The following is a 23,118-nucleotide window of genomic DNA, read 5'->3' as shown; positions in this document are numbered from 1 at the left end:
CTTTGCGCCTTTCCTGGAGCTCACTTGGTAGCCCAGGCTGGCCTCGAACTCACGGAGATCCGCCTGGCTCTGCCTCCCGAGTGCTGGGATTAAAGGCGTGCACCACCACCGCCCGGCGTGTTTGTATAATTCTTGAGTGGGAAAGAGACTTATTCTTTATAGCATATCCAGTGAACTTAGAAAAAAAAAAAGGAGACGTGTTTAATGGGTGGAAATTTCCACTAGGAGTCACAGTGAGTGTCTTTCCAAAGGTCCTGATTCATTCCAATGACATGATACTTGGTTGTGGGTCCCATCGCTTTCAGGCCTCAGGCTAAGGCCCCCAGAATGCTTATACTTACTATATTTAGTGTGTTGTAATTAGGTTGTATTCTGATCTCATACTCCATACCTTGTAAAATAATGGGTTAGAAGTTATGGTCATCATGGGGATACCTGTACAAATTAAGACTGACAATACTGCAGCATATGTATCTAGTAAAATGAAACCATTTTTTTTCATATTATGACATAAAGCATATTATAGATAGACCACACAACCATACAGGGCAATCAGTAGAAGGATCTAATCAAACTCTAAAAGATATGCTTAATAAACAGAAAGGCATATAAAGACCTCCAGAGATAGATTGCGCAATGCTTTATTAACTTAAAATTTTTTAATGTGAATGAGAAAGGAAGGACAGCTGCAGAGAGACATTTGGATAATAGAAAAATCTCCTGAATTAAATCAGCCTGTATACTTTAAAGATATGTTGACCAACAAATGGAAACTAGGATATGTGTTACATTGGTGGAAAAGGTTTTGCTTTTGTTTCCACCAGAGAAGAAAAGCTAAGGATAGCATGAAAAATAATAAAGATTAGATTTGAACAGGAGGCACCTCTTGATTAGAAAAGGAACTAGTTGACTATTCAATCTAAATTAACATATAATACTAAAATTCCTTCCACATGATCAGATATAACCTGTGAAAAAGGAAACTCTCCAGACTTAGGGTTGGGACAGGATTTTGGTTTTGTCTTTTCAGAGGAATGAAGGCATTCAACTAAGGCATCTGAAGACCACTGGAAAAATGAGACATCTGAATGAAAATGATCATTCCAGAGAAAATATCCCAAGAAAAAGAATAAATTGGCCTATTGGTATATCATATTTCCAACAGAAAAAAATTTCATAAATCTTTCCAAATGTTTCTTTCTTTTGTCCTCTACAAATATATAAGACAAATGGCTTTTCGTTGTCCCAGTTCATTTAAAAATTAAAGCTGGCTTTGGAGTAAGGGTGTGGCTCTCTTCTTCTCTAAACCCAAGCACGCTTGTTAAAGAAAAATTCAAAATCTCTGTCCCAAGCCAGAACAGCTACCCAATATGGGACAGAAGAAAAACTGAACTTAAGGGACTTTTTTTATTGTCACTAATCTCATAATTTTTTTGGGTTTAGTTTTTGACTCTTTAAAACATTTCTTAAGGTACAAATATTATGTCAAAATTTATAAGATTTATATATATATATTAATATATATTTATATATATTAAACTTTCTATCATGATATTAATGGTCATACAGAGTACTAACTAATTGTAGAAAAAGGCTTAATCTAGCTCCCAATACATGACTTTGGGTTTCAGTCTGTATCAGATAACTATAAATTAAGTTTTTATATTCCGGATGTACTTAACAAATTGTACTCCTTTGTTATTTGTAGTCTTTGAGGTTTGTTGCATATGACATTTAAATTTTTAGGTTTTCCACAGTGAACTGCAACCATTCCTAACAGTGACCTTTGAAGTCTCCAAAAGGAGGATGGGGTCCTGCAATAATGATGCTACTTGGATTATGGTATCACCACTAAGCTGACAAACATCACCCAAGGATCAGCTTTGGACTACAAATTGCCCAGGACAATTTCAAGGAAGCTAGAAAAGATGGTCTAGCCTCATGCACTATACCAGCCAGGACTTCAGATAAGTCCTACACTTGCCCTTTACATGGAGACTGGCAAGAAATGATATAGCTAGGTCTCTCAGGACTTGACTATTTTAATTTTAACAGAATTCTATAAAGATGCTATTGTCCCCCAGACAACAAGAAGCAATCTAGAGAACACAAAGCACACATTCCCAAGAGGTTAGGTGGATGGTTTTTGGTTGTTCAGTGGATTAGACATTTGTCATTGTTTAGGGGGGTTTGTTACAAGTTGTTATTGGGAATGATCAGGGAAAACTGAACACAGGAGATTAGATTTAGGGATCTCATGCTGGAATGAAAAAGGGGTGGGAGGATATAAGATGATAAAAAAAATAGAGTAGATTATTGAATCTACTTTAATCCCTCCCCCAAGCAATTATTAATATCCAAATCGTTTACATTGGTATGATTTTGGTTTAATGATACAAATTTAAGGTTAATTTTGTTATGATGTATGTTTCTACTCCTCTTTAGGGTATTGTATTTATGCAGCTTATTTAAAATTTTAAAGTATAATTAAGAAGTAATGATTAATAGTCATCTATTATAGTCAAACTTGTAGTTATTTTAGGTATGTTTTCAAGGACAGATATATTTTAGATATAGATAGGTGGTATTCAAACACTTCAGAGATCTACAAAATACAGCATCTAAGATGTTTTAATAACATATTTTTTTTTTTTTGCAATTTTTGAGACAGGGTTTCTCTGTGTTGTTTTGGTACCTGTCCTGGATCTCACTCTGTAGTCCAGGCTGGCCTCAAACTCACAGAGATCTGCCTGGATCTGCCTCCCAAGTGCTGGGATTAAAGGCGTGTGCCACCATCGCTCGGCTTACATATGTTATTTTTGACAATGAGACATGTCTGATCCTGGCAGTACCAATCTACCTCAGAAAAGATGATGGGCATCAAAGAACCTCCTTATGGAGTTTGTTTTCTCAGTGGCAAAAGTTAACCACTGGGCAAGAAACCATCCTTGCCTCGACTGCTGAAAGTTGCTGCCCAAAGTGGACAAGCAGGACACAAAGAAAGTAACTACTGAAACTTGTCAAGACAAGGCAGGACAGTCCTTAAGAATTCTTGTTTCTCAGAAATGTCTGTCAGATATATGAGGCCTGTAAGCCAAAGGCGGGTGCCTCAATGTTATAGAAGAACTTTGGATAACTCTCCAGGCAGCCAGGTGTCCCTGTCATTAGGTAACACAGGGTCTTTGTTGGAATTAAAGTCTAAATATTTAAACTTAAAAATTTTCTTAGTTGGGATAGAAAGTAAATTAGCTACAAAACTTTAGACTCATCAAGATAGGATAGATAATTGAGTGTTTTTTGAAAATTGACTAAATACATATAGACTGGATATTCTAGCTGTAATTCTTACTTAATAACTTAGATAAGAAACATGGGTTAATTTAGGTTGTAAAAGCTAATTAGTAACAATCCTTATATTGGCTAAGGATTTATAATTAATATAAGCCTTGGCTTATATTAAGCCTATTGGCTAAGGATTTATAATTAATGTAAGCCTTGGTGTGTTTATTTGGGAGCTGCTGGAGAGACAGAAACATTCACCTACAGGTATGTTTCTATGGTGATTCTAAATCCAGTCAAGGTGATGAGGAAAATGAACCATTGTGGTGTTCGTCCCAGGACTTGCACTGTGCTAGGATCAAATGGTAAATATCTTGACCTAGAGTGATGTAGATAATCAACAAAACAGATCATTAAGCACAGTATTGAATTTAAAGCTTGTCCAGCTAGCTGGCTTCCCAGCCATTGACAGAGTCCTTGATGAATTCCAACCCCATGTAAGATTTTTCAGATACAGCCTCTCATATACTTCTCTGTTATGTATGTTTTATGTCATATGGAGTTAAATCTCTATAGAAAATTTAAATCGATAACTATGAAAGACTCATCTTTTCCTCTCCACACCTCCAGAACAGCCTTTTAATCCTCACTTGTAGATCAACAATGCAGTTTCCAATATCATTTGCTCTGCACATTTCGGCAGCGCTTTGAGTATGAGAATGGTCAGTTTCAGGAGCTGCTAAAGTTACTGGATGAGGCCATATATTTGCAGGCTTCAATTATTGGCCAGGTAAGTAGGACTACCACTTCCCCTGTTTTGGTCAGGAACCTTGAGATTGCTACTCCTCATAGTCTTTTTTTTTTCTTTTAACTTTTTAAAAATCTGAGATATAATTCTTAAAATATGAAGTCAATACAAATTTTTGAAATCAGTCTGTTGACTTTAGAGTTTTTAATAATAGGAAATAGTATAACAAGTGTTTCATTTTTCACTTTGTAAATTATTTATTTTAAATATGTATTCTTCTCTGTCACCTTTATGCCTACAAGGCATCAGTGACACTTTCTTCAGTGTGCATACTACACTCTATCTGCTAAGAAAAACTCAGGTTAAAATATGTTTATAATGAGGTAAGTTAAACTTTTCCTTTTAAGATTAATTAAAATCTAACATGTTCAAGGGTGAAATCACTTAATCAAATCAATATTCAAATTAAATACAAAGCAAACATAAATGATGTGCATTTTATACTTAAAACTGTTACAGGTGGCATCATTTAACATATGTTGATCCACTACTGGTTGCAATTTGGTTTAATTTTGACTTCTACTGTTTGACAAAGGAGGACCACTCATACATAGCCCTTATTTGTATCTACATAGGATTATTTCACCTACTATATGTGATTGTTGTAAAAATTAACCAGGAATATTATTTAAAGGTGGGAATATTATTGCTTGGCATAGCATAAAGTACCCAGGATAGAACAGTTTTGTTACTATGATTCAGTAGATTAAAAATCAATACATTGATGTGGGCAGGAAAGGGTTCCTGGGTTTCTTTCACACAGTGCCCCTCAGTCTTCTTTTCATGCAGATCACTACTCAGAACTGCATGAGAAGGACTTAGATTATAGTGCCCAGGGGTGAGATCCATAGAAGCTCAGTCAGAAGCTCCAGGGATGGAAACCGAGCATAGAGATTCACAGTAAGATTACCATTTTAAACCATCTTGTAATAATGCTTGACATAGGAAAAGCATCTATGACATAGTATTTCTAGGCCCCACATTTTATCACAACAATTGAGATCTTGGGCCACATGTTGGTGTGTCTACTTTTTCATGTTAGTGTATGAAATATAACATATTGTCTAGATTCCTTCCAGCTCTAAAATTTTTGTTGCAATAGCATTTTGAAGTCCATAAAGAAATGCAAACAAAGGAAAGTATCAAGATAGGAAAACTAAGTAGACAGAAAATACATTTCATAAAAGACACAGAGCTGAGAGATGCACTAATTTCTGAATCTGTGTCACATGGGCAGCAACTGTATATTTTAAATGCTTCTGTTTGAAACACTATAAGACTCCATGTCAATTTTTTATCCAGTCAGATCATCGTATTTTTACTGACACAATTATTTGTTTGCTTTTATTAAAATCTTGGGAAAATGAGAACTAACTCATAAGTTTTTTATTTATTTTTTCTCCCTTTAGACTTATGGTTAGTCAATATTTTCCTCATTTTAACTTTCTATGCTTATCTAAATGATGGATATTTTTATTAATTTAACTCTACCTTAATATTTTAAACATTACTATGGAAGCCCATAAAGGTTTCCTAGTGAGATCTGAGTTTCCTTCACCAGCAGGGCTGCATTAGAGGATTGTTTAACTACTAGTGTGGTTACTAGGTGACTGGAAAGGGTCTGCTCTTGGCTGTGCTAGGGGGAGGTATTTTGCTCCACCCCTTGGCATTTTTATAAATAGCCCTTTAGAAGAGAAAGAACAGGCTAGTGGATAAAGATTCAGGCCCTCCCCAGGCTATCCTCTGTTTCTGTTTCTCTCCCCTCTATCCTTCTATCTAAATCTCTTATCCTTCTAACCTACTATCTAAAACTCTTATCCCTCACTCCTCCAGAGTACTCTGAGGTAAAATGTGGGAGCTGGTCTCCTAGCTGGCCTCCCACACATCACTAAATTAGTCTTTACCTTTATAATTTCAAAATGCAAAATTAAACTTTCAGCATCTAAGATTAATGATTTTATTCTTCCTTATACCATATAAGATTTTTTAGAACACCAACTCTAAGCATTTAGTTTCTTCATTTCTGAAACAGAAAAGACAACAACCACAATTGCTTTGTACACTGTCAGTTTATATTTGACTAGGTATTTGATGACTGCTGTTTCCATCATCCCATGTTATACGTTAGTATACTATCTTGAATTTCACCTGAGTGATGGAGGTATCAGTTGGAAGTAAATACTTTTAATGAAAGCTATTGAAAATATTTACATATGGGGATTTCCTCTAATTTAATCTGGAAGTGTTGCTAGAGAGTGACTGTATATAGGATACCCATTTACCAGAGGAATCTAGACAAAGAAGGATGTTAGGTTTGGGTGCACATGGCAGGTGAGACACAGTACAACAAAGCAGGACTAACAAAACAACAACAAAAAAAATTTAATCAAATCAACAAGAGAAAGGAGGTGCCTGTGAGAGCCAATGGAGAAGCTGGAGTTGTCAAGGGCTTAACTCCTGAGAGGAGAAATTGAAACAGGGATCAAGCTAGTAAGACCAGGCTTTCCCATAGGTTTCTCCTTAGGCTGGCGATTGGCTAGCTTCAGGAAAATACTCTCTAGACTAGAAAAAGAAACCTGATTCTAATATGGACTGGGAAGATATTTTTCATGGCCAGTAACTATGACTGTGATAGTTTTGGGGCCAACTGGATAAGGAGTAAGCAGTCTGTATTACAATCACATGAAGGGGATGGTTAACTAGGACCAACATGATGTGTCTCTAATAAATTACATCAGGTCATGGTAGGAATTGGCCAAAGGAACTTAAATACTTGGTTTTGCTCAATTTCTTAAAAAACAAACAGTGATTTTTTTTTCTCGCTGTACATTGGATCTGCTCATGTACAACTTTCTGGAGCCACAGTCATTCATGGAGAGTCAGCTAGAAGGACAATATTGACTTCCCACAGGATTTTTTTCCTTTTAATGGCTGCATTTTAGATCTCAACACTTTCTCTGATTTTAGTCTTCTTGATAATGCATGTAGTTGTCAGGTACTATCACTTGGTTCTCATCTGTTCTTGCAGCTTTGTGTTTCTTATTACAGAAAAGTAATCAATTGTTCAGCATTAATTCAAGAAAAGAAAAAGATCATAAATTATTATTGTTGTTGTTGTTGTCAAAGTTATTCTTTATTTTCACTCTTCCCCGTGGTAGCTCCCAGTGCAGCAATTCCATTTGCTTTCCTCTGGTGTAGTCAGAGCCTGGGGACTTAAGAGAGCTTAGTGGGTGCTCAGCTGACCTGTGAGTATGTGTCTCAAGGAAAGAAATTCTAGAAAAGGAACAAAGGCCAGAAGGCGAGGACAGCAAATATTTCTTGACATGTTCAAGAATACCAGGCATTTTCATGGAGAACTAAACATATTTTATTTCTGTAAATTTTCATAGCAATTTTAAGAAGGTGAAATAAATAATATCAAATGTGCTTGCTGGTGGGAAAAAAGTGTAAAAGCAATTATAGACAATAGTCTACTATCTTTGTGTGGCTTGAGTTTCTCAGTCCCCATTACCCTCCAGGAAATCTACTGAAAATTAGATTAATAAGATAATTTATCATCATCATCACAATCATCATTACGACTATCATAGTATTATTATGCTAGTATACCTAGAAAGAACCAGAACTAATAGTCACACCATGTCTTTGCCATTTATATCATACTATTAATTTTCCACACAGTAATAATAAGAATTCACTCAATGACCACATTATTTCAAATAAAAATACTGACTTACTCACATGGAAATTATATAAATTATTAAGGGACAGGTTGGTATAGAGTTACCTGGAAATACACATGTTCCTGATGACTTCCCTGAGGAAAATAATTCATAGCAGGAGAATAGAGAGAGGATGAAGAGATAGCTTTGGGTTTGAGATCATCGGTATGAGAGTTCAAAGGAAGTGACACTTAGCAGAGGCTTTGTGAAAGTGGGAGCAGGGGGAGAGCTTTCTGGGCATCATGAGTTACAACCGCCAATGTTTAAAATCAGAGGCAGGCACAGAAGGCACTGAATCCTAGAGAAGAACACTGACACAGAGAAGGAAATGGGTACTCAAGGACCAGCTTGGCAGAACCTACAGGGAAAAACCACTGGACTTGGGGTGAGGATAGTGGAGGACTGAGTCCAGGGCTAACTTAAGCCATGTGTTTAAACTGTTGGGTAATTTCTCTGGAAGTCCTGTAGATTAAGACTGGACATGAACTTAGACTAGAAAAACTACTGCAGGTGATGACAGCCTCCAGGTATGATAGGTGGTGGCACAACCCAGGCAGGGAGCAATCAGGATGACAAGAAGGGACTTGAGACTCAGTATATTTTCCATAGTAGAACTAAAATGCTAGTGAGCTGAGAGAAATACAACCCTTCATTTCTTCACTGTAAAAAACAAAGAGGGGAAGTGTTGCTGGAGGGTTTCTCTCCAGGTTCCACCAAGCCCTGCAATCCCACAATCCACGTATAAAATAATCACTCAGACACTTATATTACTTATAAACTGTATGGCCGTGGCAGGCTTCTTGCTAACTGTTCTTTTATCTTAAATTAACCCATTTTTATAAGTCTATACCTTGCCACGTGGCTGGTGGCTTACTGGCATCTTTACATGCTGCTTATCCTGGTGGCAGCTCCAGTGTCTCTCCCTCCTTCTTCCTGTTTCCCCAATTCTCCTCTCTCCTTGTCCCACCTATACTTCCTGTCTGGTCACTGGCCATCAGTGTTTTATTTATATAGAGCGATATCCACAGCACTTCCCCTTTTCTTCTTTTTTTTAAAAAGGAAGGTTTTAACTTTAACATGGTAAAATTACATATAACAAAACAATTATCAAGCAAGAATTACAGTTACAATATTAAAGATGTCCTATCTATCTTATATTTGTGAGTTTAAGGTTTTATATCTAATTTATCTTTTATCATAACTGAGGAAATTACAATTATCTAGTCTTTAACCACATCAAAGACCTGAGAAGGAACATAATGGTACCTGAGAAATGGTAGATGGATGCAAGCAATTTTCGGGAATCTTGCAAGAGTAGACCAAGACAGCTGGCTGTTTCTGTCAACTCACAAATTTTTGGAAGTTGCTTGCATGCACTTCCTGTTTTTATTTTTGTTAGCTAATATTATTTCCTTCTTGGGTTTCTGAGGGAGTTGAAGATTAGTTAGTTATGGTTGAAAATTAGTTAGTTATAGTTGAAAATTAATTAGGATAGAAAGTGCATTAGATACATCTTGGATTTACCAAAATAGGATAGATAATGGAATTATTTTCTCTGATTTGTCAAATACCTGTTTAGGTATTTATTACTTGTATATATTGTATATAGTTATTGTACTTTTGTATAAAGTTTTTCTTATGTTAGTTATAACCTTTTGTTTTTCTTCCTTTTTATTAAAATAGAAAAGGGGAAATATTGTGGTATTCTAATTGTACTGAAATGTGATTTTGATTGTATGTTAATAAATAAAGTTGCCCTGGGGTCAGAGCTATTAGAGCCATAGCAAGACTGGCGGTGGTCGCACATGCCCTTAATCCCAACACTTGGTAGAAGAGCTAGGTGGATCTCTGTGTGTTCAGGGATACAGCAGCATTGGAGGCATATGCCTTTAAGACCTGGGGGGTTGCACATACAGACAGTGAAGAGGCAGTCACGTGTCTGGGTTTACAACCAATGAGAAGGCAGAACAAAAGACTATGAATCAACTTACACACAGGAAATAGCTCTCTTTCGGGAAGCTAGGAGCTCGCAGGAGGAAGGGTAAGATTTTAGCTCTGAGCTCTGACCTCTCGGCTTTCTCTTTTACATTGGTTCTGTGTTTCTTATTTAATAAGACAGTTGGCTACATCTACAGGGAAAACAAGACTGTCTCAATTAAAGCATGTCATGCTGTATCCATGCTGGTTTCATTTTCTCAATTGGCTCTACCATATTTTTCCATTGATAATGAAATATCTTCCTGGACTACATCAAAAAAATTTTAGAAACTAGGAAGAACTCAAATTGTTTCTCGTATAATCAACAAACACAGGAAAGACTAGGATCCTGATGAGCTGAGAGACTTCATTGATGCTTTCCTAAAGGGAAAGGGAAAGGTGAAAAGATGCTGCCTGTATCATCTGATGGAAGAATTAGAGGTTCAAGTTTGATGCTACAACAGGTAACCACAAGCTTACTGGTTTAAAATGGCAGATTTTATTTCAGTTACAGTTCTACAAAACAATAAGACCCCCTGTATTTACAATGTACTAACAGTGTGTGTGTATGCTGTATACTCTATAAGACTCTCTGGGGAATCAGTTTTGAGGGCTCCCTCAGCTTCTAGAGGACCTCTAAGTGCCTAAGTGTGCAGGGTTTGGGACAATCATTATTCTATTCGTTATTTCCCTCATTCTCTATAAGCAGTCTCTGGAACTGTGACAGCATAGACTGAATTTCTGATTGAGTTGATGAGAACAAATAAGTGTTACACATGGATATATTTGTGGTGTTTGAAAGTGGAGGCAGCATATCTAAATTAGTCTCCTTAAATATGGGAGCATTAGCCCCCTGCTGAGATATGTCTGGAAGATCTTCCTCTTTATGGTCCTCCTGGGGTGGATCTAAGCAGTATATTACTTGCAGTCCAGATTGCTAAATAATTGACAGGGATTTTTTTTCTCCTTTTCCTTGCACTGTTTGTTTTTTACATTGGCTCCTATATGTTTCCGATTGTTAGCATCAATGGGTTTTTGTTGTTGTTGTTGTTGTTGTTTAGGCAACCACAAAATTAGGCTTTACAATTTCTTGTGTAAACTTACATAGTTGTTGCTCTGAATATTTTGCTCCTTTAGGTCTTAAAATGTTTCAATAATTATATAAAATTCTTTCTTTCAGAGAACTGAGAAGCACCCATATTACTTCGACTGTCTTTCTTATGGTCATGACCTCCTTGGGTGAGAGGCCCAATTTCTTAAACCGCTAATTTCTATTTAAGGAAATATTTTTTACCTTTTCGGATAGTCATGTACCCCATGTTAGGTGCCAGCTGCAGTCTTCCCTTTATAGTTCCCTTTATAGCCTGTATGAGAACAATCTGGGTGAGATAAAAATGAAACTTGCTTCAGCTTGATTTTAATAGATGGTTCAAACTTCCAGAGTCTGACACCAGGTCATTTATTTCAGCCATATTTAAGCACAGCACAATTTTGGAAACAATGTTTTCTGATAACAATTAATTGAGCCCTGTGAACATAACAAAACTTAAGACACATTTATAATGAAATTCTTTACAAAGTACATCTGGCTTCTTTCACAAAGATGGGTACTGTTGACTCGGAGATAGTACTCAAGATTTAGGGACTAGAGAGATGATTGAGGTAAACATAATGCCTGTAGGAGTCAGGATTGGCCTGGTCTAAGATAACATACAAGTCACTTAGGCTATTGTAAAGTACAAATGACATCTCTCATAAAGATGGGCTTAATGGACTTAAAAGCAATGCTCAAGATTTAGTGGAAAGGGTCTGAGATAAACAAAACATAAATTCAGGGGGATTTGGGTGAAGCCTAGCCCTACAGAAAGCAAAGATTTCACCAGGTTGTAAACTGCATCCATTCCCAGCATTCTTGGAGGAAGACAGGTAAGCATCTCCTTCCTTTGAAGAAACACAAGTATGATTGTTTAATTTTTCTGGCTTCTCCAGTACTTATCTGTGTGCACAAGGACCTCTTGCCCACTAAACCTAAACTTGTAGGTGCTTCCTCAAACTCCATGCTATGACTGATCCCTCTTTTCAACTTTCCATCACTTCTCTCCTACTCTAATCCTATAACCCTTCTCCTACACCCTTTTGATTACATTTGGGGCTACTTAGATAAATTATGTCTTCTAATTTCAAAATCTTATATTAATTACATCTAAAAATATCTCTTTTGACAAATTAGGTAATGTGCACACATTCTAGGGATATGGACTTAAGTGTTTCAATTTTATTTACTTAGTCTTATTTCATCTACCTGAGATGAATAAACATAGTGCCAATATTTTACTTGTGTTGAGAGGCAGCAACTCAAGAAAAAGGGACATTGAAGGAATAGTATTTGACTTATATCCCTGAAAATGCCAAAATATCATTTTACATTCTGCATCCCCCATATCTCTCCATATCTGAAGAACTGTTAAAAGGGCAAAAGTAGCAATAACCTGGAGAACTCTATTTTATTTAAAGTCAGACCCAAAACCAGTTATCTGACCATCTCAGTCCCTACTGCAGAACACAAGAAACATAGAATTGAATGTTAGAATATACCCCTAAGGTCTAGATGAGAATTTTACCTCCTTCTTTCCCCCTTATCACCATTATCCATCCTTCTAGACAGGACTCAGTAATATAGCCAAAATGGATGTAGTTTTAAGTTCAGTGGGCTACTGGCTAAAGACACAGTTGAATCAACATTGTCATCTGTGACTCATGGAGTTTGGACACCTCTTTTGCAATGGGGCAGAGAGTCAATTTCTTTTACCTTATGTTATTTTGTCTTACTGGAATAGTAATCATTAAACACATTTTCTTCTCTAGGAAGATGATGCTGGCCATATGGTGTTCAGGTATGGGCTATTAACATAAGAACCAATACTGACAAATTAAAGTTTCCAAAAGAAGGGTAAAGACAATGGGATTTGATAATAAATATGTAACAGGAATCTTAAAAGTTCTTATTAATAAAATCAAACCTGAGGCCAGTTATTGGGGTCCATGCTGGTAGATCAGAGAGACAGAACAAGCCATAGCTATCTCACCTTGCCAATTCCTCAGCTGGTCCTGTTTCCTCAGACTGGAAGCTTCTGTGTCCTCATCCCAATGGCTCTCAGCTGAATTACTGCTCCAACGCCTGAATGCTTAACCAGCCAAAATCTTAACCAGCCAAATGCTTAACCAGCCAAAATCTCCTAGTTTCTGGTCCTCACGCCTTATATATCTTTTTGCTTTCTACCACCACTCCCTGGGATTAAAGGCTGGCTTTCTGGGATTAAAGGTGTGTGTCATCATGCTTGGCTATTTCCAATGTGGCCTTGAACTCACAGAGATCCAGAGGGATTTCTGTCTCTGGAATGCTAGGATTAAAGGCGTGTGCTATCACTGCCTAACTAGTGGCTTGTCTGTTCTCTGATCCCAGATAAGTTTATTAAGGTACACAATATTTTGGGGAACACAATACCACCACATAAATACATTTTGGAAACAGAGGCTTCAACTATAAATGTGTAAAAGTTAGAGTAGCAATGGCTTTGTTGCACATAATGGAATTAACTTTATTATTTTAGGTATTCAGAAAATAGTTGAATTGCTGACTATTTGCTATGTGTTTTTAAACTTCACAAAATTTAAAATGTCCTTTGAAGAAATGTATCATATTCCCACTTTTATAAAACATGTATCTGAAGAATGAAAATGTAAAATGACTTTCCTTAAGTCATGCAGCTAACATGTGATACCATTAATATTTGTCTTTGTTGGGGCTTTTATTGTTATGAAGAGACACCATGACCACAGCAACTTTTATAAAGGAAAACATTTAATTGAGGGTAGTTTGCTTACAGTTTCAGAGGTTCAGGTTCAGTCCATTATCATCATGACAGGGATCATGGTGGAGTGCAGGCAGATATGGTGCTAGAGTAGCTGAGAGTCCTATCTATATCATGCAGGCAACACAAAGTTGACTGAAACTCTGGGTGCTATCCTGACCATTTGAAACCTCAAAGACCACCCCCACAGTGACACACTTCCTCCAACAAGGCCGCACCCACTCCAACAAAGCCACATCTCTTAATAGTGCCACTCCTGATGAGATTATGGAGGCCAATTACTTTCAAAGTACTACAATACTGAAAGTTAAGTCTGTCAAAGGCACATTCTCTTGCCACTCTAATGGCTTCTCATAATTTGCAAGCATGAGAATGTGGTTCCATTAACCCAAGTGATAGAAGCTTTCTGTTAGTACTTGGGGAGGAGGACATTTGTGATACCTCTGCTTCCTTATGAAGTCATACAGTTAATCATTTTTCCTGTGGTTGTTTCATTTAAGTTCACTTCTCAGGGTAGAGACTTTGTGTTTAGAGGCAAACAAAGCCCTCTAGATAAATAAATATACACTGTATTTTCCAGTATCCAGACAAGACTACAGTTTCAACAAAGAAAACTTCATCTACAGCACTCTGGACCTCTTCTTTGCTAGAACAGAGACAACATGCACGACACTCCATTGGGCTCTCTTCTACATGGCTCCCTACCCAGAAGTCCAAGGTGAGTATGTGATTTGTACCTAGACAAGGTACAATGATACTTCTAGAAATTGTGTTTCAAACAGGACAAGAAGATGCTGATGGTGGAATGGGAAATGTTGGAACAGCTATGATGCAATGTGAATTTAGGAATAGACCTGTCCTGAAAATGTTTTGTCAGGACCTTGACTGCTATGGCATAGACATCACAGAAACTGTTCCCCCTAAAAACCTTGAAATCTAGATGAAAACAGAGAAGTCAAGTGGCACAGTGGTAGGTCCCGGGTAAGAGTGGCATTACTACATGAGCACCCACCGATGTGATCCTTTTAAACTATGCATTGTCATTTTTTCCTAGATACTGTACAAACTCCTTAGTTTGGTATCTGACATCCTATGATGTTATCTCTCTGACTTCCAGCCTCAGCACCACCCATGCTTTACATGGTCTTACTCCATTACATGTCCTCTCTTTGCATTGCCTTTATTCTTGCCTCAAATTCAAAACATTTTGTTTTCCCTCAACCAAGAATGCACTGTCTTAAGTTCTCCCCCATCTAGAAGAATCATCTCAGGTAATACCCCCTTAAAATGTTTCAGATTCCTCCAGGAATTTTCTGACTGGGAAATTGCTGTCATTGTCTTCCTCCAGAGATGATCTGGAGGAAGCATGTAGGTCCTTCTGCTGACAGATAAGCACTAGTGGCACCAGTAATGTTAAACACAGTGTTGCCTCTTCAAAGTGAGATATATGCAACCTGTTTTCTATCTAGAACATTGAAAGCTGACATGATTTATATCCCAGTAACATTTACCCTATCTGGGTGGCCAAGCTACACACAATCCTCCATTAGACACTTATTTTATACATGTTTTCTTAATTAATATATAGAAACTGTCTTCATGGAAGATATCACTTGTACTTTACAGAGAGTTTCCATATGCTCATATGGTCATGTCTTACATTTTTTTTTATGCACATGGCATTGAGCTTAATATTGCCAAGATACTTTGTCCAAATTACACTGTGCTTGAACATCTCTAAAACAAATTATTTTAGGTCAGAGTCTTAATGTTTGAACCAACACTAGCTACTGAGTCATATTGAACCAAACTACTTTTTTAAATCTTTTACAAATCTATACTCTGCTGGCCGTTGTGTATGCAGAGATCCAACCTCCCCCCCCACTCCCTCTACTGCCACTGCCAGTGTCCCAGTGTGCCTCCACTGCGATGCCTTTCATACTTTTTGGCTCTCTACTGATTGAGGGAGAGTGGCCCATTCTATTTTCCTTCCTCCTAGTTCTATATTTAGCAGATGATTATAGAAATACTTTTCATTTCATGAAACTTTTTATTTTCTAAATTGTGATTAAGAATTCATTAATGTCTCATAATGCCTATTTAGTAATTTTAGAACACACTTGAGGAAACAACAAGATGAAATATAAAACTTAATGGAGGCTCCTATTTTCTCCTAGAAAAAGTACAGACATTGACAGAGTGATTGGCTATGAGAGGCAGGTGAGCTTGGCTGAATGAGAGTTCATGCTCTATACTAATGCTGTCATCCATGATGTATAGAGGATAGCCAACATTACCCCCTTGAATATTTCCAGGGAAGTGAGAGATGACACCATGTTGGCTGGACTCCACTTGCTGAATGCAACCCTCAGCCTCAGATACCCAAGTCCATTACGGATATCAACTACAGAATCTAAGCTTCAAAGGTGATAGGTATTCATGTTCTAAGAAATGATTTAAATGAGGAAGTAGACATCTGATGAAACACTCCATGTATCTAAATAGATATTCACACATATTGTTGGGAGTAGTATTGGAATGAGTTTGGATCAAACATATTTAGGCAAAAACTAGCTTCATTTTCTTGGAAAATCTCACCATCTTCCTGTATTAATGTGAGCATGTAGGTGGAATAAGCTTTCCATCAGACATTGTCTACTTGGGCAGGCTTCAAGACTAGGCACCTGTCATGCTGAGTTTAGGAAATGCTTCACAATCATGAAAAGACAGGATATTAAGATGTAAAATACACTTGAGACACATGGACCAATACCAGAGTGAGGCTAATGTTTCTAACAGTGTCCCCAAAGGCATATTTCCAGCTTTTCCTTATAGCCCCAAAGTATCTCAAAGAAAGATAGACCATAGTGAAATCTCAAATATCAGTTTTAAGAATGGGAGGGACGGAAGCAATACTTACAAGGCAATCATGATGTTCCGTAGACTTTTTTTTTTTTTTCGAGACAGGGTTTCTCTGTGTAGCTTTGCGCCTTTTCCTGGAACTCACTTGGTAGCCCAGGCTGGCCTCGAACTCACAGAGATCCGCCTGACTCTGTTCCATAGACTTTCATCTCTTCCAAAATATCATCCTGATTTTTTAGTGATCATCTCCATTTTCTAGATTGGAAAGTTAAGTCTCAGGGAAACTGAATTTACATAAGAGATCTTTTCTACAAAGTAACAAGTGATAGGATCCAGAACCAGTACTGTCCTGAGGATTCATACTGACCCATGATCCATCCACAGGACTTACCGTATTTGACATTAAAGAATGTCCTTTCCTTTTTACTCAATAAGTCCCCGTTCAACTCCCTATCTTCACAGACTTTATGCTGATCACACTACTACCCATCTCTCCTGGCCACTAATATTCCCTCTCTATAATATACAACTGAAACTCCCTCCTTGCTGTCTAATGGCCAGTCTCTGAGGATCTAGGTTAATTAACTAAGACTCTTTAATATAATGTTCTTGGAGATGCTCTCCAGCATGAGATCCAGAAAAGCTTGTCCACCCATCAGTGCACAGCTACCTTCTCTTTAGAATCAGTGGAACAGCCACTATATTTATTTTTCTCTTTTTCACCGAAAATCTCATGGCTGGAAATTGAATTCTCAATTACCCAGGTGGTGTTTGCATTTTTCCTATTCATTTACTGGATTCCTAGGCATCCAGTGAAACTCCTCCCATAGACTTTTAATATAAACTCTAACTCTTGTCCTCAGTATTGAGAAATCTAAATAGCTATGTGCAGCAGAGACTGGAAGCTATGGCCTTGCCAGCAGAAAGACCTGGTTACAATAATGACTCCATTTCCTGTAACTATGTGAGCATATTATGTAATCATAAATAGCTTCAGTTTCTTTACTCAAACCACTTCATAAGCTTCAAATAGAAATAAAATAAAGTTAGGTGTGCAGGGTGTAATACTCAGAATTGAAGCTCTTTTTTATTACTAAAGCTAATATTTATTAATTACCTCCAAACCTTGATTTGGGGTTGGAGGAGACTAAGAACATGGATACCTACTTAGAAGTCATGAGGACTTTCCCAGAAGAAAGCGCCCTGCCTCTCTGTGAATGAAGGGGAGGTGGAGTGAGGAGCAAGGCAACCCTAGTAGGTCACTATATGACTCTAGGAAAGCAGACTAAATAATGCACTAAGATGGAAGTGAGAAATTGGAAAAGAGGTTATAGAATCCAGAGAGATTTAAAGAATGGCCCAAGCTTTACAGTGAAAGAACAGCATGGGGGAAAGGCTCATGACAGGGATCGTACATGTATCTGCTTAGACAGGAATTCTTTCTGATACATCAGTACATCTTTGACAACTGTGGTGTGACTATGTGTTATCTTCTTAACACTCTATGGAAGAGAACAGAGAAGTAGAGGCTATACTACTATGGACCTGACCATTGTGAGCAGTAAGGCTCAATATCTTCCTTTGGATGCTTACAGGACCTTTCCCTAGAAACATACATCCTAACCTATTCCTATTAAGTAGATGTACTTTGTAACAAAGAGTATTATAAATATGCTGATAAAAATTCCTATAAGGCAATTATAATCTATGACTAAAAAGTGTTTTATATATATAAGGGAAATAATGGATATATCGGTCAAATGGCACTAGAGAAATAGATTGGTGAGGATGGAGAAGTTTAGGACATCAAGAGTCGTGGGTATATGAGATCAAGAGCCACTCCCCCTGTCTATTTGCCTGGGTATGTGTGCCATATTTCAAGCTATGACACTTTGCTGCCTTCTGTGGGGAACCATGACTCTGACCAATTTCACTGGGCTACACCGGGACCCAAAGATTGGACCACTTCAGATGCGTTAAATCCAGAGCAATTTTTGGACAATGGACAGTTTAAGAAGAGAGAACCTTGCTGAGGCCCAGCCCAGTGTTAGGGTTCAGTCCCAACCTATCAAAGGGTCCCTTGAATAGTGGAGTGAGGAATTGAGAAATGCTAGATGGAAATATATTTGAGAAAAAATAACAGAGACACAGGATAGCTTCACAGAGGCCCTGAGTCAATACTCAGCAGCGTTCGAGTTTATTTGTAATGGGCTTTTTATTCACTAGCAAGGGGAAAGGCAAAAGACCTCCCTTTTCAAAATCAAAACACAAAGTACAACCAAGTGTACACCCTTCAAAACACCTGGTAACCATGCTCCACAGCAAAGTATCTTATGATTAGACCTTGAAGTATAAGACACCTTGCAGAAAAAAAAAAAAAAAGACATCTGGTAACCATGCCTTTGCACCCTATTATGGAGAGCAACATAAACTCTGGCTCTGACCTTGAGTCAAACCACAAGTTGGAATCTTTCTGGGCTCCCATAGAATATTTTCTGCCATGCTCAATAGGTGAGTTGTGATGAGCAGGAGAGGGTTCAGAGCTCCAGTTTAGTTTTTCTGCCCTCTTTTCCTTACAGTTCTCTGCTTCCGGTGTATTCTCTGCATGTAGCCCTGCTTGTGGCTCCACCCCACTGTCGCTGTAAACAAGGACTACTTTAGACCACCCTTATTTCTATTTCCCACAACATGGGGAAGAAACCCAAATTCTGCCTCTTCCTCACAAAGGAATCTGGATACCTGCCATATTGCCAGAGTATTAAAATGTTCAGTGTTTTTTAAAGGGGATGCTCCCTTGCCTTCTACTCAGAAATAGAGCTGTGTGTTAATAAGGACACTGAATGAAGCAAGGGAGAAGGGCCCCTACTTAACACAATGAGCATATGAGAGGACAATTTTAAATGGCACGTACTGAACTGCATCAGGTTCTGCTCAATGCACATTCCTTTAAAGGTCAACTCATTATAAACTTTAACTATACACTTACCCATATTTTTAAAATACAGTTAAGACATATGCATGGTAACAACAGGAAAGGTCTTACTGGGCATAAGTCATTTCTGATAAAAACAGATGTTATAAAGTCTAGAATAGACTTTATCAGGAGAATAATCTCAAATTTTGTATCATAGCAGAGTTTGTGGCCACACTATTCAGCTGAAACTCTTTCTGCTTGCTGTTTATGACATGAAATTTTGAAACGCTTCCCTGATGTTTGCTGCAATGGTGATGAAAGGGAACTCAGATACTCATACCTTTAAATTTTTATTTACCTTGTAGAGGGAGTGGTTTATACATGGGGCCTCACATATACCACAATATTAGGTTGAGGTAAAAAAAAACAACATGCAAGGGTAAATTATGTCCCTCCATCTTGTGCCTGCCACATATTGAACTTATGTTGTCAATCTTGGTGGCAACATCTTTCCACACTAAGCAATCTTGCTATCTCCACCAGATGCCTTCAAAATAGGAAGAATACTTTGGAACAAGAGAATATTGGGTTCTGAAATTGCACATATAACGGAGTAGAACACCAAAGTCTGGAAACAGAAGCAACTTTTATTCAAATACACCATGGGGAAGAAAGTTCTGACTAGTCAGAGCTACAGAGAATAATTTGACTCTGTATCCCCGCAAAAGGGCTACAGGTTTTTATTATTATTATGATGATGATCAGGGGTTACACACAGAGCAGAAAGTACATTTTGAGATTTAAAGTGTCATAATGCTACAGTGTCTTGGGGGTGCCAACTGGAGTTGAAGCTAAGAGATGTACGGCATTTCAGGAATGTTGACTTGAGCCTGAATTAGAGGACATATGACATTCTGGGAGTCTCCATGTCCCAAGACTTATTCTGGACACCTCTAGGAACTGAAGAAAATCCAGAATTTGTGATTTCTGATTACAGGGTGTTAGTTCAAAATGTTTCCATAGTCATGCATTAGTTTGAATTGCCTTTTCCCTGCCTGATAGAGTGCAAGGAAAAAGATCGAAGTGGTGATAGTCTGAAAACACTCAGAAGTATAGGTTATAAGTACACAATTTTCTCATTTTTGGGGGGCTCTTCATTAGCTTAGGTTTGTGACTTCTTTAAAATTTTCTTATAAGATTACTTCTCAAGATAGATAATAAAGTGGTTGATTCTTTCTTTGTAACTGCAATTTACAGACTGTCAACAAAGGGGTTGGCTGAGAAAATATGGTCCTTGCTTGCTCATAATCTATTATCTGTGACAAATTACTTAGATATATTGTACGTGGGTTGTCAGGATGGCTCTGTTTTTAATCATATAAGGGAGATAAAAACATGTTTTACCTATAATCCTTCACTTAGTAACGGAACGTAACCTGGGTTACAGATACTTATATTATTCTTCAGCTTAATGACTTCATAAGAAAAAAAATTATTAAGCTTCTCAGATTGTCAGTCTCCAGCTGCATACACACACAAACTGGTTATAAAAAATAAAATAAAACCTTCTGCATAAACTTTCAGTAATAATCCCGAAAGTCCTGCTGAAAATCATCAGAGCTGGACTTGTTAAAAGTTAACATTTATTCAAAAACAAGGATATAGGCAAAATCATTGAACATTCTCCTAGGTATACAGTCACTTCTTCTAGCTGGTTGTATGTAATTATGCCCTAATTGCATGAGGCTTCAAGCTTTTCTGGAAAGAAACAATGGTATGCAGGCTAAAAACTAAAAATAAAGAGGGGGGTCTACCTATGCAGAAATGAGAAAGGTGTTATTTATACTGGGTAAGGGCTTCAGATGCTGTCTAATAGCCCCTTAGAAAATATTTTTTAAAACAAGTTATAAATTTTTGTTACTGTTGTATCTCATGTTATTTAAAAATTTTAATCAAAAAGGAATTATATAAAATCTTGGATGGCTGGATATAATCAATATATGTCTAGCTCTTTGGCCTCTTCCCCCTTTATTGTTTACTAAAAAAAAATGTTCCCCCAATCAAGGTCTTGGATAGTCAAAACTCTTGCTGAAATGTCAACTTTCTTTCTCTCAGAACCTGTAAGACAATTGTGAGTGTGGGGGCACAAGTGGCCTGTAAAATTTCAAGCAAAAAGTTAACTTAAAAATTGTGACAAAATATTAATAGTTAAAAAACAGTACATAGATGTTCTTAATTTAGTACTGAATGCTAATATGTAACTTAAAATGGACTCTTCTTATCTTCTTTTTACACTAAGGAAGCAACAACAGGTCTCAAGATATTTTGGATTAGAATGTATTTTTATATGATGATTTTTATCCTAAAAATATACAATTTGAATAAAAATGACATATGTTTAATAAATAAAGTATATTTGATAAGTAAGGTTGATCAATTCCTAATTGATCTATTAGGTTAACAATTGATCTATTCAGGTTAACAATAACTGGCTTAAAGACATAGGTCTAGCCTCTTTGTCTTTGCTAACTTTGTGAAGCCTTAACTATTTGGATAAACTGAGTCATACATGAAAATGTAATATTCTATAATGTTACAATAAAAAGAATAGGGAAAATAAGGTTACCAGACTTTCTGTGGGATATATTTATGACTTTGTAAGGCTCCTAGTACATCTATGGGCTGTGTTTTCTATTTAAAGTTTTATTTTACAGGAAATTTTCAATTAAATCTTCAATTCAAATTTTTAGGCTAAAATTTAACAGAGATAAAACTATAAAAATCATAATCCTGTAGAAGCTACTAACTTTTAAACTATTAAAGATAATTAAGACATGAAACTTAATGGTTAGTCACCTTATAAATGACCATTTTTAATGTGTTCAAAACTATGCTTGTAGTCATGCTAAGTACACATGTAATTCATTTAAAGAAACAAGCTTGGAGGAAGAGACAAATTTATACCTCCCTTTACATAGTCTTCTATATATGTTTTCAAGATTAATCCTAAAGCAAGTAATTAAAAACAAGCAATGTTGCTTTAAAATCAAATATACTTGATAAATTAAATTTTGGCCTTCAAGCTCCTCAGAGATCTGCCAAATATAACATTTGAGGACTGAGGAATCTGAAGGCAGACATCCACGGCTGGGCCCCTGGTGGAGCACTGGGAGTCTAATTAGTGAGTAAGAAGAGGATTTATATGAGCGAGAATTGTTGAAGCCAAGGTTGGATAAAGCACCGGGACAAATAACCAAATGAATGGAAGCACAGGATCTATGAACCAAAGGCTGAGGGGCCCCCAACTGGATCAGGCCACCTGAACGGGTGAGACAGTCATTTGGCTTGATCTGTTTGAGAGGCAGCTGTGCATTGGTGCCAGGTCCTGGGCTCGTTGCATGAGTTGGCTGTTTGAATCCTGGGACTTATGCAGGGACACTTGGCTCGGTCTGGGAGGGGGGAATGGACCTGCCTGGACTGAGTCTACCAGGTCAACCCCGGTCCTCGGGGGAGACCTTGATCTGGAGGAGGTGGGAATGGGGGGTGGGCTGGGGGGAGGGGTGGGCGAGAGGGGGAGAACAGGGGATTCTGTGGCTATTATGTTGAACTGAATGGTGTTATAAAATAATAATAATAATAATAATAATAATAATAATAATAAAAAAAAAAACCAAAAAAAAAAAA

The 23,118-nt window shown here is 37.3% G+C and overlaps 1 pseudogene; it reads left to right on the top strand.

Moving 5' to 3' along the window:
* Positions 1-3,583: 3,583 nt before the first annotated feature.
* LOC121827497 (cytochrome P450 2J4-like) lies at positions 3,584-18,553 on the top strand (annotated as a pseudogene).
* Positions 18,554-23,118: the final 4,565 nt, after the last annotated feature.

This window comes from Peromyscus maniculatus, chromosome 2 (genome assembly GCF_049852395.1).
Source record: "Peromyscus maniculatus bairdii isolate BWxNUB_F1_BW_parent chromosome 2, HU_Pman_BW_mat_3.1, whole genome shotgun sequence".
In the NCBI taxonomy this organism is placed as follows: domain Eukaryota; kingdom Metazoa; phylum Chordata; class Mammalia; order Rodentia; family Cricetidae; genus Peromyscus; species Peromyscus maniculatus.
This window is presented reverse-complemented; position numbering and strand designations above follow the sequence as displayed.